The sequence below is a fragment of the Arvicola amphibius genome, chromosome 7 (assembly GCF_903992535.2).
Source record: "Arvicola amphibius chromosome 7, mArvAmp1.2, whole genome shotgun sequence".
Taxonomy (NCBI): domain Eukaryota; kingdom Metazoa; phylum Chordata; class Mammalia; order Rodentia; family Cricetidae; genus Arvicola; species Arvicola amphibius.
The window spans coordinates 57,949,322-57,966,643 of NC_052053.1; positions in this window are offsets into that span (position 1 = coordinate 57,949,322).

Below are 17,322 nucleotides of genomic sequence, written 5' to 3' on the forward strand. Positions count from 1 at the left end.
TTGTTAGCAGGGAATGGTGTGTTGCATTTCTGTTCAAATGCTGTAGTTTGAAAGATAAGCACTTTCCCTTGAAAGTATACTTATTTTTTTAAAAGGTTAAGACAGAAACGCACATGCGTTTTTCTCAAAAGAAGAGCACTTGCTTCTAACAGTGTAAAGCATTGTTAGAATGGAATGTAGTATTGATTTTCTGTCTACATGCTGTACTTTGAAAAATAAGCATATCTGTCTAAATGCTTAAGTTGAAACTGAAGCACTTTCCTTTGAATGTGTACTTATTTCTTTAGAAACTTCAGAAAGAAACACACAAGAGTTTCTCTCAAAAGAGAAACACTTGCAGTTAACAGGGTAAAGCATTGTTAGAAGGGAATGGTTTGTTGCATTTCTGTTTAAATGCTGTAGTTTAAAAGATAAGTATTTTCTTTGTAAGTATACTTATTTTTTAAGAAGGTTGCCATAGAAAAGCACATGCGTTATTCTCAAAAGATGAGCACTTGTTCTTAACAGTGTAAAGCATTGTTAGCAGGGAATGGTGTGTTGCATTTCTGTTTAAATGCTGTAGTTTAAAAGATAAGTACTTTCCTTTGAAAGTATACTTAGTTTTTAAGAAGGTTGCGATAGAAACGCACATGCGTTATTCTCAAAAGATGAGCACTTGTTCCTAACATTGTAAAGCATTGTTAGCAGGGAATGGAGTATTGCTTTTCTGTCTACATACTGAACTTTGATAGATAAGCATTTCTGTCTAAATGCTTTAGTTGAAATTGAAGCACTTTCCTTTGAAACTGTACTTATTTCTTTAGAAACTTCAGATAGAAAAACACAGGCATTTCTCTCAAAAGAGAAACACTTGCAACTAACAGTGTAAAGCATTGTTAGCAGGGAATGGTATGTTGCATTTTATTCAAATGCTGTAGGTTAAAAGATAAGCTCTTTGTTTTTAAGGTATACTTATTTTTTTAGAAGGTTGAGATAGAAAGGCACATGCGTTTTTCTCAAAAGACGAGCACTTGCTTCTAACAGAGTAAAGCATTGTTAGAATGGACTGGAGTATTGCTTTTTTGTCTACATGATGTACTTTGAAAGATAAGCATTTCTGTCTAAATGCTTTAGTTGAAATTGAAGCACTTTCCTTTGAAAGTGTACTTATTTCTTTAGAACCTTGAGATAGAAGCACACAAGCATTTCTCTCAAAAGAGAAAGACTTGCAGTTAACAGTGTAAAGCATTGTTAGAAGGGAATATTGTGTTGCATTTCTGTTTAAATGCTGTAGTTTAAACGATAAGTAGTTTCTTTGGAAGTATACTTATTTTTTAAGAAGGTTGCTATAGAAACAGACATCCATTTTTCTCAAAGATGAGCACTTGTTCCTAACAGTGTAAAGCATTGTTAGCAGGGAATGGTGTGTTGCATTTCTGTTCAAATGCTGTAGTTTGAAAGATAAGCACTTTCCTTTGAAAGTATACTTATTTTTTTAGAAGGTTGAGATAGAAAGGCACATGCATTTTTCTCAAAAGACGAGCACTTGCTTCTAACAGTGTAAAGCATTGTTAGAATAGATGAAGAAAATGACATAGCCCCACATTGGAGCACCGGACTGACCTCCCAAGGTCCTGATGAGGAGCAGAAGGAGGAAGAACATGAGAAAGAAAGTCAGGACCGTGAGGGAACCTCTAGCTCACAACAGATGGAGAAGGGGACTGAGCCCCACATTGGCGCACTGGACTGAGCTCCCAACGTCCTGATGAGTAGCAGAAGGAGCAAGAACATGAGGGAGAAAGTCAGGAACGTGAGGGGTGCGTTCACTCATGGAGACTGTGAAACAGAACTAAAGGGAGATCACCAACTCCAGTTGGAATGGGACTGATGGATCATGCAACCAAACCTGTCTCTCTGAATGTGGCCAACAGCGGGGGCTGACTGAGAAGCAAAGGACATTGGCCCTGGGCTCTGATTCTTCTGCATGGACGGGCTCTGTGGGAGCCTTCTCAGCTTGGTCTATCACCTTCCTGGACCTGGGGGGAGTTGGGTGGACCTTGCACTTATCATAGAGTGGGTACCCTAATGGCTACTTGGCCTTGAGAGGGAAGGAGGGGAGGTATGCGTGGAGGGGAGGGGAGAAAGGGGGAGAAGGAGGGGCCGGAAGGGGAGAAGGAGCGGAGGGAGGGGGAGGAGGAGGGAAGGAGATGGACATTTTTAAATATAAAAAAAATAAACCATGAGAATTAAAAAAAATGGAATGTAGTATTGATTCTCTGTCTACATGCTGTACTTTGAAAGATAAGCATTTCTGTCTAAATGCTTTAGTTGAAATTGAAGCACTTTCCTTTGAAAGTGTACTTATTTTTTTTAGAAACTTCAGATAGAAACACACAGCTCTTTCTCAAAAGAGAAATATTTGCAAGTAACAGTGTATAGCATTGTTAGCAGGGAATGCTGTGTTGCATTTCTGTTCAAATGCTGTAGTTTGAAAGATAACTACTTTCCTTTGAAAGTACACTTATTTTTATAGAAGGTTGAGATAGAAACGCACATGCGTTTTTCTCAAAAGATGAGCACTTGCTTCTAACAGTGTAAAGCATTGTTAGCAGGGAATGGTTTGTTGCATTTCTGTTCAAATGCTGTAGTTTGAAAGATAAGCACTTTCCTTTGAAAGTATACTTATTTTTTTAGAAGGTTGAGATAGAAAGGCACATGCGTATTTCTCAAAAGATGAGCACTTGCTTCTAACAGTGTAAAGCATTGTTAGAATGGAATGTAGAACTGATTTTCTGTCTACATGCTGTACTTTGAAAGATAAGCATTTCTGTCTAAATGCTTTAGGTGAAATTGAAGCACTTTCCTTTGAAAGTGTACTTATTTCTTTAGAAACTTGAGATAGAAACACACAAGCGTTTCTCTCAAAAGAGAAACACTTGCAATTAACAGTGTAAAGCATTGTTAGAAGGGAATGGTGTGTTGCATTTATGTTTAAATGCTGTAGTTTAAAAGATAAGTACTTTCCTTTGAAAGTATACTTAGGTTTTAAGAAGGTTGTGATAGAAACGCACATGCGTTATTCTCTAAAGATGAGCACTTCTTCCTAACTTTGTAAAGCTTAGTTAGAATGGAATGGAGTATTGCTTTTCTGTCTACATACTGTACTTTGATGGATAAGCATTTCTCTCTAAATGCTTTAGTTGAAATTGAAGCATTTTCCTTTGAAAGTGTACTTATTTCTTTAGAACCTTCAGATAGGAACGCACAAGTATTTCTCTCAATAGAGAAACGCTTGCAACTAACAGTGTAAAGCATTGTTAGAAGGGAATGGTGTGTTGCATTTCCGTTTAAATGCAGCAGTTTAAAAGATAAGTACTTTCTTTTGGAAGTATCCTTTTTTTTTAAGAAGGTTGCAATAGAAACGCACATGAGTTATATTCAAAAGATGAGCACTTGCTCCTAACAGTGTAAAGCATTGTTAGAATGGAATATAGTATTGATTTTCTGTCTACATGCTGTACTATGAAAGATAAGCATTTCTGTCTAAATGCTTTACTTGAAATTGAAGCACTTTCCTTTGAAAGTGTACTTATTTTTTTAGAAACTTCAGTGAGAAACACACAGCTCTTTCTCAAAAGAGAAACACTTGTAACTAACAGTGTAAAGCATTGTTAGCAGGGAATGGTGTGTTGCATTTCTGTTCAAATGCTGTAGTTTGAAAGATAAGCACTTTCCCTTGAAAGTATACTTATTTTTTTAAAAGGTTAAGACAGAAACGCACATGCGTTTTTCTCAAAAGAAGAGCACTTGCTTCTAACAGTGTAAAGCATTGTTAGAATGGAATGTAGTATTGATTTTCTGTCTACATGCTGTACTTTGAAAAATAAGCATATCTGTCTAAATGCTTAAGTTGAAACTGAAGCACTTTCCTTTGAATGTGTACTTATTTCTTTAGAAACTTCAGAAAGAAACACACAAGAGTTTCTCTCAAAAGAGAAACACTTGCAGTTAACAGGGTAAAGCATTGTTAGAAGGGAATGGTTTGTTGCATTTCTGTTTAAATGCTGTAGTTTAAAAGATAAGTATTTTCTTTGTAAGTATACTTATTTTTTAAGAAGGTTGCCATAGAAACGCACATGCGTTGTTCTCAAAAGATGAGCACTTGTTCTTAACAGTGTAAAGCATTGTTAGCAGGGAATGGTGTGTTGCATTTCTGTTTAAATGCTGTAGTTTAAAAGATAAGTACTTTCCTTCGAAAGTATACTTAGTTTTTAAGAAGGTTGCGATAGAAACGCACATGCGTTATTCTCAAAAGATGAGCACTTGTTCCTAACATTGTAAAGCATTGTTAGCAGGGAATGGAGTATTGCTTTTCTGTCTACATACTGAACTTTGATAGATAAGCATTTCTGTCTAAATGCTTTAGTTGAAATTGAAGCACTTTCCTTTGAAACTGTACTTATTTCTTTAGAAACTTCAGATAGAAAAACACAGGCATTTCTCTCAAAAGAGAAACACTTGCAACTAACAGTGTAAAGCATTGTTAGCAGGGAATGGTATGTTGCATTTTATTCAAATGCTGTAGGTTAAAAGATAAGCTCTTTGTTTTTAAGGTATACTTATTTTTTTAGAAGTTTGAGATAGAAAGGCACATGCGTTTTTCTCCAAAGACGAGCACTTGCTTCTAACAGAGTAAAGCATTGTTAGAATGGACTGGAGTATTGCTTTTTTGTCTACATGATGTACTTTGAAAGATAAGCATTTCTGTCTAAATGCTTTAGTTGAAATTGAAGCACTTTCCTTTGAAAGTGTACTTATTTCTTTAGAACCTTGAGATAGAAGCACACAAGCATTTCTCTCAAAAGAGAAAGACTTGCAGTTAACAGTGTAAAGCATTGTTAGAAGGGAATATTGTGTTGCATTTCTGTTTAAATGCTGTAGTTTAAACGATAAGTAGTTTCTTTGGAAGTATACTTATTTTTTAAGAAGGTTGCTATAGAAACAGACATCCATTTTTCTCAAAGATGAGCACTTGTTCCTAACAGTGTAAAGCATTGTTAGCAGGGAATGGTGTGTTGCATTTCTGTTCAAATGCTGTAGTTTGAAAGATAAGCACTTTCCTTTGAAAGTATACTTATTTTTTTAGAAGGTTGAGATAGAAAGGCACATGCGTTTTTCTCAAAAGACGAGCACTTGCTTCTAACAGTGTAAAGCATTGTTAGAATGGAATGTAGTATTTATTTTTTGTCTACATGCTGTACTTTGAAAGATAAGCATTTCTGTCTAAATGCTTAAGTTGCAGTTGAAGCACTTTCCTTTGAAAGTGCACTCATTTCTTTAGAATCTTCAGATATAAACACACAAGCTTTTCTCTCAAAAGAGAAATACATGCAATTAACAGTGTAAATCATTGTGAGAAGGGAATGGTGTGTTGCATTTCCTTTTAAATGTTGTAGTTTAAAAGATAAGTACTTTCTTTTGAAGTAAAGTTATTTTTTAAGAAGGTTGCGATAGAAACTCACATGCGTTTTTCTCAAAAGATGAGCACTTGTTCCTAACAGTGTAATGCATTTTTAGAATGGAATGGAGTATTGCTTTTCTGTCTACATGCTGTACTTTGAAAGATAAGCATTTCTGTCTAAATGCTTTAGTTGAAATTGAAGCACTTTCCTTTGAAAGTGTACTTATTTCTTTAGAAAATTGAGATAGAAACACACAAGCGTTTCTCTCAAAAGAGAAACACTTGCAGTTAACAGTGTAAAGCATTGTTAGCAGGGAATGGTGTGTTGTATTTCTGTTTAAATGCTGTAGTTTAAACGATAAGTAGTTTCTTTGGAAGTATACTTATTTTTTAAGAAGGTTGCTATAGAAACAGACATCCATTTTTCTCAAAGATGAGCACTTGTTCCTAACAGTGTAAAGCATTGTTAGCAGGGAATGGTGTGTTGCATTTCTGTTCAAATGCTGTAGTTTGAAAGATAAGCACTTTCCTTTGAAAGTATACTTATTTTTTTAGAAGGTTGAGATAGAAAGGCACATGCGTTTTTCTCAAAAGACGAGCACTTGCTTCTAACAGTGTAAAGCATTGTTAGAATGGAATGTAGTATTTATTTTTTGTCTACATGCTGTACTTTGAAAGATAAGCATTTCTGTCTAAATGCTTTAGTTGAAATTGAAGCACTTTCCTTTGAAAGTGTACTTATTTCTTTAGAAACTTGAGATAGAAACACACAAGCATTTCTCTCAAAAGAGAAACACTTGCAGTTATCAGTGTAAATCATTGTTAGAAGGAAATGGTGTGTTGCATTTCTGTTTAAATTCTGTAGTTTGAAAGATAAATACTTTCTTCGGAAGTATACTTATTTTTTAAGAAGGTTGCAATAGAAACGCACATGCGTTTTTCTCAAAAGTTGAGCACTGGTTCCTAACAGTGTAAAGCATTGTTAGCAGGGAATGGTGTGTTGCATTTCTGTTCAAATGCTGTAGTTTGAAAGATAAGTAAAAATGGCAATTCTACCAAAAGCAATCCATAGATTCAATGCAATCCCAATCAAGGTCCCATTAAAATTCTTCACAGAGATTGAGAGGACAATAATCAACATTATATGGTAAAACAAGAAACCAAGGATAGCCAAAAAAATCTTATACAATAAAGGTGCTTCTGGAGGGATTACCATCCCTGACTTCAAACTCTATTACAAAGCTACAGTATTGAAAACAGCTTGGTATTGGCATAAAAACAGAGAAGTTGACCCATGGAATCATATAGAAGACCGGGATCTTAAACCACAAACCTATAAACACCTGATTTTTGATAAAGGAGCCAAAAGTACACAATGGAAGAAAGAAGGCATCATCAACAAATGGTGCTGGCATAACTGGATGTCAACCTGTAGAAAAATGAAAGTTGATCCATATCTATCACCATGCACAATACTCAAGTCCAAATGGATTAAAGACCTCAATATTAATTTGAACACATTGAGCTTGATAGAGGAGAACGTGGGAAGTACTCTACAACAAATGGGCACAGGGAACCGTTTCCTACGCATAACCCCAGCTGCACAGACTTTAAGGGCAACATTGAATAAATGGGACCTCCTGAAGTTGAGCAGCTTCTGTAAAGCAAAGGACATTGTCACTAAGACACAAAGGCAGCCTACTGACTGGGAAAAGATCTTCACCAACCCTGCAACTGACAAAGGTCTGATCTCTAAAATATATAAGGAACTCAAGAGACTAGACGGTAAAATGCCAATTAACCCAATTAAAAAATGGTGCGCTGAACTGAACAGAGAATTCTCAACAGAAGTTCGAATGGCCAAAAGACATTTAAGGTCATGCTCAACCTCCCTAGCTATCAGGGAAATGCAAATCAAAACAACTTTGAGATATCATCTTACACCTGTCAGATTGGCTAAAATCCAAAACACCAATAATAACCTTTGCTGGAGAGGTTGTGGGGTAAGGGGTACACTCATCCATAGCTGGTGGAAATGCGCACTTGTGCAACCACTTTGGAAAGCAGTGTGGCGGTTTCTCAGGAAAATCGGGATCAACCTACCCCAGGACCCAGCAATTCCACTATTGGGAATCTACCCAAGAGATGCCCAATCATACAACAAAAGCATATGCTCATCTATGTTCATAGCAGCATTATTTGTAATAGCCAGATCCTGGAAACAACCTAGATGCCCTTCAGTGGAAGAATGGATGAAGAAACTGTGGAATATATACATGCTAGAATACTACTCAGCGGTAAAAAACAATGACATCTTGAATTTTGCAGGCAAATGGATGGAAATAGAAAACACTATTCTGAGTGAGGTAACCCAGACCCAAAAAGATGAACATGGGATGTACTCACTCATAATCGGTTTCTAGCCATAATTAAAGGACATCGAGCCTATAAATTTGGGATCCTTGAGAAGATAATAAGAAGGTGAACTCCCAAAAAAGGATATAGTAATCCTCCTGGATATTGGAAGTAGACACGATCGCCAGGCAAAATTGGGAACTTGAGGGTTGGGCAAGACTGGGCCAAGGGAAGATGAGGAGATAAAATTGTGAAGGGGAGAACGGGGGGAGCTTGGAGGAATGGGGTGCTTGGGATATAAGAAGGGTGGATATGGGAGCAGGGAAGCATATATCTTAATTTAAAGAGCTACCTGAGGGTTGTCAAGAGACGTGACCCTAGAGGGGTTCCCAGGTTTCCAGGGAGATGCCCCCAGTTAGTTCCTTGGGCAGCTGAGGAGAGGGAGCCTGAAAAGGACAGTTCCTATAGCCATACTGATGAATTTCTTGCATATCACCATAGAACCTCCACCTGACGATAGATGAAGAAAATGACAGAGCCCCACATTGGAGCACCGGACTGAGCACCCAAGGTCCTGATGAGGAGCAGAAAGAGAGAGAACATGAGAAAGAATGTCAGGACCGTGAGGGAACAACCATCTGGCGACAGATGGGGAAGGTGACTGAGCCCAACATTGGAGCACTGGACTGATCTCCCAAGGCCCTGATGAGGAGCAGAAGGAGCGAGAACATGAGGGAGAAAGTCAGGAACGAGAGGTGGGACAGAACTAATGGGAGATCACCAACTCCAGTTGGAATGGGACTGATGGATCATGCGACCAAACCTGTCTCTCTGAATGTGGCCAACAGCGGGGGCTGACTGAGAAGCAAAGGACAATGGCTCTGGGCTCTGATTCTTCTGCATGGACGGGCTCTGTGGGAACCTTCTCAGCTTGGTCTATCACCTTCCTGAACCAGGGGGGAGTTGGGAGGACCCTTGTCTTAGCATAGAGTGGGGAACCCTGATATCTCCTTGGCCTTGAGAGGGAGGGCGGGGAGGTATGGGTGGAGGGGAGAGGAGGGAAGGGGGAGAAGGAGGGGAGGGAAGGAGGAGGAGGAGGGGAGGGAGGGGGGAGGAGGAAGGAAGGAGATGGAAATTTTTAAATATTAAAAAAAATAAAAAAATTAAAAAAAAAAAGAAAATGCATCCTTAATTTAAAAATAATCTTGATGTAATAATATTTGCCACTGAGATAATTTATCATTGAACAAATTGCTTTTCTGTTCTATATATCAGTGAAATCAAATATTGTCATTATACATTTTCAAAGATATCTGTAGTATAACCACGCTTTGCAAAATGATAACCATTTATGTGTTAAAATGGTATATACAGATCTAATGGGAGATCACCAAGGCCAGTCAGAATGGGACTGATGGAGCATGTGATCAAACCGGACTCTTTGAGTGTGGCTGATGGTGGAGGCTGACTGAGAAGCCAAGGACAATGGCACTAGGTTTTGATTTTATCGCATGGACGGGCTCTGTGTGAGCCTTGTCAGTTTGGATGTTCACCTTCCTGGACCTGTGGGGAATTGGGAGGACCTTGGACTTCCCATAGTGTAGGGAACCCTGACTACTCTTTGGCCTGGAGAGGGAGGGAGTGGGGGTGTGGGTGGAGGGAAGGAGAGGGAAATGGGAGGAGGGGAGGAGATGGAAATTTTTAATAAAAAAATAAAAAAATGGTATTGTAGTTGTTAAGTTCCAATCACATTAAAATATCCTCTAAAACGAAAAAAAAAGAAAGATAAGCACTTTCCTTTGAAAGTATACTTATTTTTTTTGAAGGTTGAGATAGAAACGCACATGCATTGTTCTCAAAAGACGAGCACTTGCTTCTAACAGTGTAAAGCATTGTTAGAATGGACTGGAGTATTGCTTTTCTGTCTACATGCTGTACTTTGAAAGATAAGCATTTCTGTCTAAATGCTTTAGTTGAAATTGAAGGACTTTCCTTTGAAAGTATACTTATTTCCTTAGAAACTTCAGATAGAAACACACAGGCATGTCTCTCAAAAGAGAAATACTTGCAACGAACAGTGTAAAGAATTGTTAGCAGGAAATGGTGTGTTGCATTTCTATTCAAATGCTGTAGTTTAAAAGATAAGCTCTTTCTTTTTAAGGTATACTTATTTTTTTAGAAGGTTGAGATAGAAAGGCACATGCGTTTTTCTCAAAAGACGAGCACTTGCTTCTAACAGAGTAAAGCATTGTTAGATGGACTGGAGTATTGCTTTTCTGTCTACATGCTGTACTTTGAAAGATAAGCATTTCTGTCTAAATGCTTTAGTTGAAATTGAAGCACTTTCCTTTGAAAGTGTACTTATTTCTTTAGAAACTTCAGATAGATACGCAGAGGTATTTCTCTCAAAAGAGAAACACTTGAAACTAACAGTGTAAAGCATTGTTAGCAGGGAATGGTGTGTTGCATTTCTGTTCAAATACTGTAGTTTGAAAGATAAGCACTTTCCATTGAAAGTATACTTATTTTTTAAGAAGGTTGCTATAGAAACGCACATGCGTTTTTCTCAAAAGATGAGCACTTGTTCCTAACAGTGTAAAGCATTGTTGGCAGAGAATGGTGTGTTGCATTTCTGTTCAAATGCTGTAGTTTGAAAGATAAGCACTTTCCTTTGAAAGTATACTTATTTTTTTAGAAAGTTGAGATAGAAACGCACAGGCATTTTTCTCAAAGGATGAGCACTTGCTTCTAACAGTGTAAAGCATTGTTAGAATGGACTGGAGTATTGCTTTGCTGTCTACATGCTGTACTTTGAAAGATAAGCATTTTAGTCTAAATGCTTTATTTGAAATTGAAGCACTTTCCTGTGAAAGTGTAATTATTTCTTTAGAACCTTCAGATAGAAACGCACAAGCATTTCACTCAAAAGAGAAACACTTGCAAATAACAGTGTAAAGCATTGTTAGAAGGGAATGGTGTGTTGCATTTCTGTTCAAATGCTGTAGTTTAAAAAAAACACTTACTTATTAAAGTATACTTATTTTTTTAGAAGGTTGAGATAGAAACGCACATGCGATGTTCTCAAAAGACGAGCACTTGCTTCTAACAGTGTAAAGCATTGTTAGAATGGACTGCAGTATTGCTTTTCTGTCTACACACTGTACGTTGAAAGATAAGCATTTCTGTCTAAATGCTTTAGTTGAAATTGAAGCACTTTTCTTTGAAAGTGTACTAAATTCTTTAGAAACTTGAGATAGAAACACACAAGCATTTCTCTCAAAAGAGAAACTCTTGCAGTTAACAGTGTAAAGCATTGTTAGAAGGGATTAGTGTGTTGCATTTCTGTTTAAATGCTGTAGTTTAAAAGATAAGTACTTTCTTTGGAAGTATACTTATTTTTAAAAAGGTTGCGGTAGAAACGCAAATGCGTTTTTCTCAAAAGATGAGCACTTGTTCCTAATAGTGAAAAGCATTGTTAGCATGGAATGGTGTGTTGCATTTCTGTTCAAATGCTGTAGTTTGAAAGGTAAGTACTTTCTTTTGAAAGTATACTTATTTTTGAAGAAGGTTGCAATAGAAACGCCCATGCGTTTTTCTCAAAAGATGAGCACTTGCTCCTAACAGTGTAAAGCATTTTTAGAATGGAATATAGTATTGATTTTCTGTCTACATGCTTTACTTTGAAAGATAAGTATTTCTGTCTAAATGCTTTAGTTGAAATTGAAGCACTTTCCTTTGAAAGTGTACTTATTTCTTTAGAAACTTCACATAGAAACGCAGAGGCGTTTCTCTCAAAAGAGAAACACTTGCAATTAACAGTGTAAAGCATTGTTAGAAGGGAATGGTGTGTTGCATTTCTGTTCAAATGCTGTAGTTTGAAAGAAAAGCACTTTCCTTTGAAAGTATACCTCTTTTTTTGGAAGGGTGATATAGAATCGGACATGCGTTTTTCTCAAAAGACGAGCACTTGTTCCTATCTGTGTAAAGCAGTGTTAGCAGGGAATGGTGTGTTGCATTTCTGTTCCAATGCTGTAGTTTGAAAGATAAGCACTTTTCTTTAAAAGTATACTTATTTTTTTAGAAGGTTGAGATAGAAAGGCACAAGCGTTTTCTCAAATGAAGAGCACCTGCTTTTAACAGTGTAAAGCATTATTAGAATGGACTGGAGTATTGCTTTTCTGTCTACATGCTGTACTTTGAAAGATAAGCATTTCTGTCTAAATGCTTTAGTTGAAATTGAAGCACTTTCCTTTGAAAGTGTACTTATTTTTTTAAGAAACAAGATAGAATCACACAGCACTTTCTCAAAAGAAAAACACTTGCAACTGACAGTGTAAAGAATTGTAGAAGGGAATGGTGTGTTGCATTTCTGTTCAAATGCTGTAGTTTAAAAGATAAGCACTTTGCTTTGAAAGTATACTTATTTTTTAGAAGGTTGAGATAGAAACGCACATGCGTTTTTCTCAAAAGATGAGCACTTGTTCCTAACAGTGTAAAGCATTGTTAGAGTGGAATGGATTATTGCTTTTCTGTCTACATGCTGTACTTTGAAAGAGAAGCAATTCTGTCTAAATGCTTTAGTTGAAATTGAAGCAGTTTCCTTTGAAAGTGTACTTTTTCTTTAGAAATTTCAGATAGAAACACACAGGCATTTCTCTCAAAATAGAAACACTTGCAACTAACAGAATAAAGCATTGTTAGCAGGGAATGGTGTGTTGCATTTCTTTGCAAATGGTGTAGTTTGAAAGATAAGCACTTTCCTTTGAAAGTATACTTATTTTTTTTTGAAGGTTGAGATAGAAACGCACATGCGTTTTTCTCCTAAATGAGCACTTGTTCCTAACAGTGTAAAGCATTGTTATAATGGAATGGAGTATTGCATTTCTGTCTACATGCTGTACTTTGAAAGATAAGCATTTCTGTCTTAATCCTTTAGTTGAAATTGAAGCACTTTCCTTTGAAATTGTACTTATTTCTTTAGAACCTTCAGATAGAAACACACAAGCATTTCTCTCAATAGAGAAACACTTGCAACTAACAGTGTAAAGCATTGTTAGCAGGGAATGGTGTGTTGCATTTCTGTTCAAATGCTGGAGTTTAAAAGATAAGTACTTTCTATTGAAAGTATACTTATTTTTTAAGAAGGTTGATATAGAAACGCACATGCATTTTTCTCAAAAGATGAGCACTTGTTCCTAACAGTGTAAAGCATTGTTAGCAGGGAATGGTGTGTTGCATTTCTGTTCAAGTGCTGTAGTTTGAAAGATAAGCACTTTCCTTTGAAAGTATACTTATTTTTTTAGAAGGTTGAGATAGAAACGCACATGCGTTTTTCTCAAAAGACGAGCACTTGCTTCTAACAGTGTAAAGCATTGTTAGAATGGAATGTAGTATTGATTTTCTGTCTACATGGTGTACTTTGAAAGATAAGCATTTCTGTCTAAATGCTTTAGTTGAAATTGAAGCACTTTCCTTTGAAAGTGTTCTTATTTGTTTAGAAAATTCTGATAGAAACGCACCAGCATTTCTCTCAAAAGAGAAACACTTGCAACTAACAGTGTAAAGCATTGTTAGCAGGGAATGGTGTGTTGAATTTCTGTTTAAACGCTGTAGTTTAAAAGATAAGCACTTTCTTATGAAAGTATACTTATTTTTTTAGAAGGATGAGATAGAAACGCACATGCGTTTTTCTCAAAAGACGAGCACTTGCTTCTAACAGTGTAAAGCATTGTTAGAATGGACTGGAGTATTGCTTTTCTGTCTACATGCTGTACTTTGAAAGATAAGCATTTCTGTCTAAATGCTTTAGTTGAAAATGAAGCACTTTCCTTTGAAAGTGTTCTTATTTCTTTAGTAACTTCAGATAGAAATGCACAAGCCTTTCTGTCAAAAGAGAAACACTTGCAACTAACAGTGTAAAGCATTGTTAGAAGGGAATGGAGTGTTGCATTTCTGTTCAAATTCTGTAGTTTAAAAGATAAGCTCTTTCTTTTTAAGGTATACTTTTTTTTTTAGAAGGTTGAGATAGAAACGCACATGCGTTTTTCTCAAAAGACGAGCACTTGCTTCTAACATAATAAAGCATTGTTAGAATGGAATGGAGTATTGCTTTTCCGTCTACATGCTGTACCTGGAAAGATAAGCATTTTTGTCTAAATGCTGTATTGAAATTGGAGCACTTTCCTTTGAAAGTGTTCTTATTTCTTTAGAAACTCAGATAGAAACGCAGAAGCGTTTCTCTCAAAAGAGAAACACTTGCAACTAACAGTGTAAAGCATTGTTAGAAGGGAATGGTGTGTTGCATTTCTGTTCAAATGCTGTAGTTTGAAAGATAAGCACTTTCCTTTGAAAGTATACATCTCTTTTATTCGGTATGAAATACTTGTCTCTGAAGTTTCTGTTCGTTTACTCAGAGTTTCCATTTCCAGTCGTCCCTCAGATTGTGTTTTCTTCAATACCTCCATTCCATTTATCAGGTCTTGTACTGTTTCATTTACCTGTTTGATTGCTTTTTCTTGTTTTTCTTGTTTTTCTTGGGTATCTTTCAGAGATTTATTTATTTCGTCTACCTCTTTGTTTGTCAACTCCATTTCTTTATGGCAGTTTTTCACCTCCTGTTTAAGGTCCTCTATTATTTTCATAAAGTACTGTTTAAGGTCGGATTCTTCTATATCTTCTGGAGTAGGGTGTTCCATTCTTGTTGTTTCGGGATGTCTGGATTGTGGTGATGTCATGTTGCCTTTCATGTTGTTGGAGGAGCTCCTGCATTGGCGCCTGCCCATCTCTTCCTTCAAAAGGAGCCCGGAGGCGTTTGGTGTCCTAGACCAATCTTTGCTGTGACTGAAGTTGGATCTCCCCTGTGTCAGAGGAGGACCTATTCCTTGCGTCACAATCTGAAGAAGCCCACACTCCCTTGCAGGAATCCCCAGAGCTGCCTGGAGGCCAGAGTTTGATTCCTCTGGGTGGATGACCTTAGAACAGGAGCAGGACACCAGTTCAGGTGGAACTGAACTGGTGGAATACCACACAGCGAACCTGGCAGCACAATCTGAAGGAGCCCGCTCCTCTCCTCAGGAATCCTCAGACCTGCCTGGAGGCCTGAGTCTGACCCCTTTGGGTGGATGGCCATAGAACTGGAGCAGGACACCTGAGAACACTAGGGAAAGCTTGGGAGACACAGGGATTTGAGAAACAGACACAAGCCTGCAGAGGGAAGTGGGGGTAGGGGGTCTGTGCTCTCTTCCAGGGCAGGTTGCCCCAGGGTCCGCATTCACTCACCAGTTCAGATGGAATGTCAGTGCACAGGATCAGGGATTCCAGGCAGCCCAGGGTCGCAGCCCAGACAAAAGGGCCAAGGTGGGGGCAGGGCGGGATGGAATACCACACAGAGAACCCGGCAGCACAATCTGAAGGAGCCCGCTCCTCTCCTCAGGAATCCTCAGACCTGCCTGGAGGCCAGAGTCTGACCCCCCAAAGAATGATGGATCCTCTGGCAGACTGTCAGGTCCCCTTGCAGGCCAAGCAGCTCTCAGACAAAGGCCTACCTTGCCCCGGGCAGTCAAATGAAGGAGGGGACCTCCCACCGGCCTGGGTGCACTCAATTCCAGGTCCCCAGAGCCCAAACAGGCTGAGCTGTGGGATTTTGTGGCCCCAAAGACGGGAGGATGAGGCAGGGGGAGGAGGAAGAGGATTCTGGGTGCAAGCTGGGAAGGGACAGGGAGAGAGAAGCGGTATCCGGGGAGAATAACCCCTGCAGGAAGAGCAGGAAGTGTGCTGGTGGCAGGGGGAGTTGTGGAGTGTCTGTGGTCCCTCTCCGGGCAGCTGCCGCTGTTCGGGCACTCACTCCTCACTTACCCCAAATAATGATGGATCCTATGGCAGACTGTCAGGTCCCCTTGCAGGCCAAGCAGCTTTCAGACAAAGGCCTACCTTGCCCGGGGCAGACAAATGAAGGAGGGGACCTGCCACCGGCCTGGGTGCACTCAATTCCAGGTAGCCAGAGCCCAAATAGGCTAAGCTGTGGGATTTTGTGGCCCCAAAGCTATCGCAACCTTCTTAAAAAATATGTATACTTCCAAAGAAAGTACTTATCTTATAAACTACAGCATTTAAACAGAAATGCAACACACCATTCCCTTCTAACAATGCTTTACACTGTTAACTGCAAGTGTTTCTCTTTTGAGAGAAACGCTTGTGTGTTTCTATCTCAGGTTTCTAAAGAAAAAGTACACTTTCAAAGGAAAGTGCTTCGATTTCACTAAAGCATTTAGACAGAAATGCTTATCTTTCAAAGTACAGCATGTAGACAGAAAAGCAATACTCCAGTCAATTCTAACAATGCTTTACACTGTTAGAAGCAAGTGCTCGTCTTTTGAGAAAAACGCATGTGCGTTTCTATTGCAAACTTCTTAAAAAATATGTATACTTCCAAAGAAAGTACTTATCTTTTAAACTACAGCACTGAAACAGAAATGCAACACACCATTCCCTTCTAACAATGCTATACACTGTTAGTTGCAAGTGTTTCTCTTTTGAGAAAGAGCTGTGTGTTTCTATCTGAATTTTCTAAAAAAATAAGTACACTTTCAAAGGAAAGTGCTTCAATTTCAACTAAAGCATTTAGACAGAAATGCTTATCTTTCAAAGTACAGCATGTAGACAGAAAATCAATATTATATTCCATTCTAAAAATGCTTTACACTGTTAGGAGCAAGTGCTCATCTTTTGAGAAAAACACATGTGCCTTTCTATCTCAACCTTCTAAAAAAATAATTATACCTTAGAAAGAAAGAGCTTATCTTTTAAACTTCAGCATTTGAATAGAAATACAACACACCATTCCCTGCTAACAATGCTTTACACTGTTAGTTGCAAGTGTTTCTCTTTTGAGAGAAATGCCTGTGTGTTTCTATCTCAAGTTTCTAAAGAAATAAGTACACTTTCAAAGGAAAGTGCTTCAATTTCAACTAACGCATTTAGACAGAAATGCTTATCTTTCAAAGTACAGCATGTAGACAGAAAAGCAATACTCCAGTCCATTCTAACAATGCTTTACACTGTTAGAAGCAAGTGCTCTTCTTTTGAGAAAAACGCATGTGCGTTTCTATCTCAACCTTCTAAAAAAATAAGTATACTTTCTAGGTGAAGTGCTTATCTTTCAAACTACAGCATTTGAACAGATATGCAACACACCATTCCCTGCTAACAATGCTTTACACTGTTAGGAACAAGTGCTCTTCTTTTGAGAAAAACGCATGTGCGTTTCTATCGCAATCTTCTTAAAAAATAAGTATACTTCCGAAGAAAGTACTTATCTTTTAAACTACAGAATTTAAACAGAAATGCAACAGACCATTCCCTTCTAACAATGCTTTACACTGTTAACTGCAAGTGTTTCTCTTTTGAGAGAAACCCTTGTGTGTTTCTATCTCAAGTTTCTAAAGAAATAAGTACACTTTCAAAGGAAAGTGCTTCAATTTCAACTAAAGCATTTAGACAGAAATGCTTATCTTTCAAAGTACAGCATG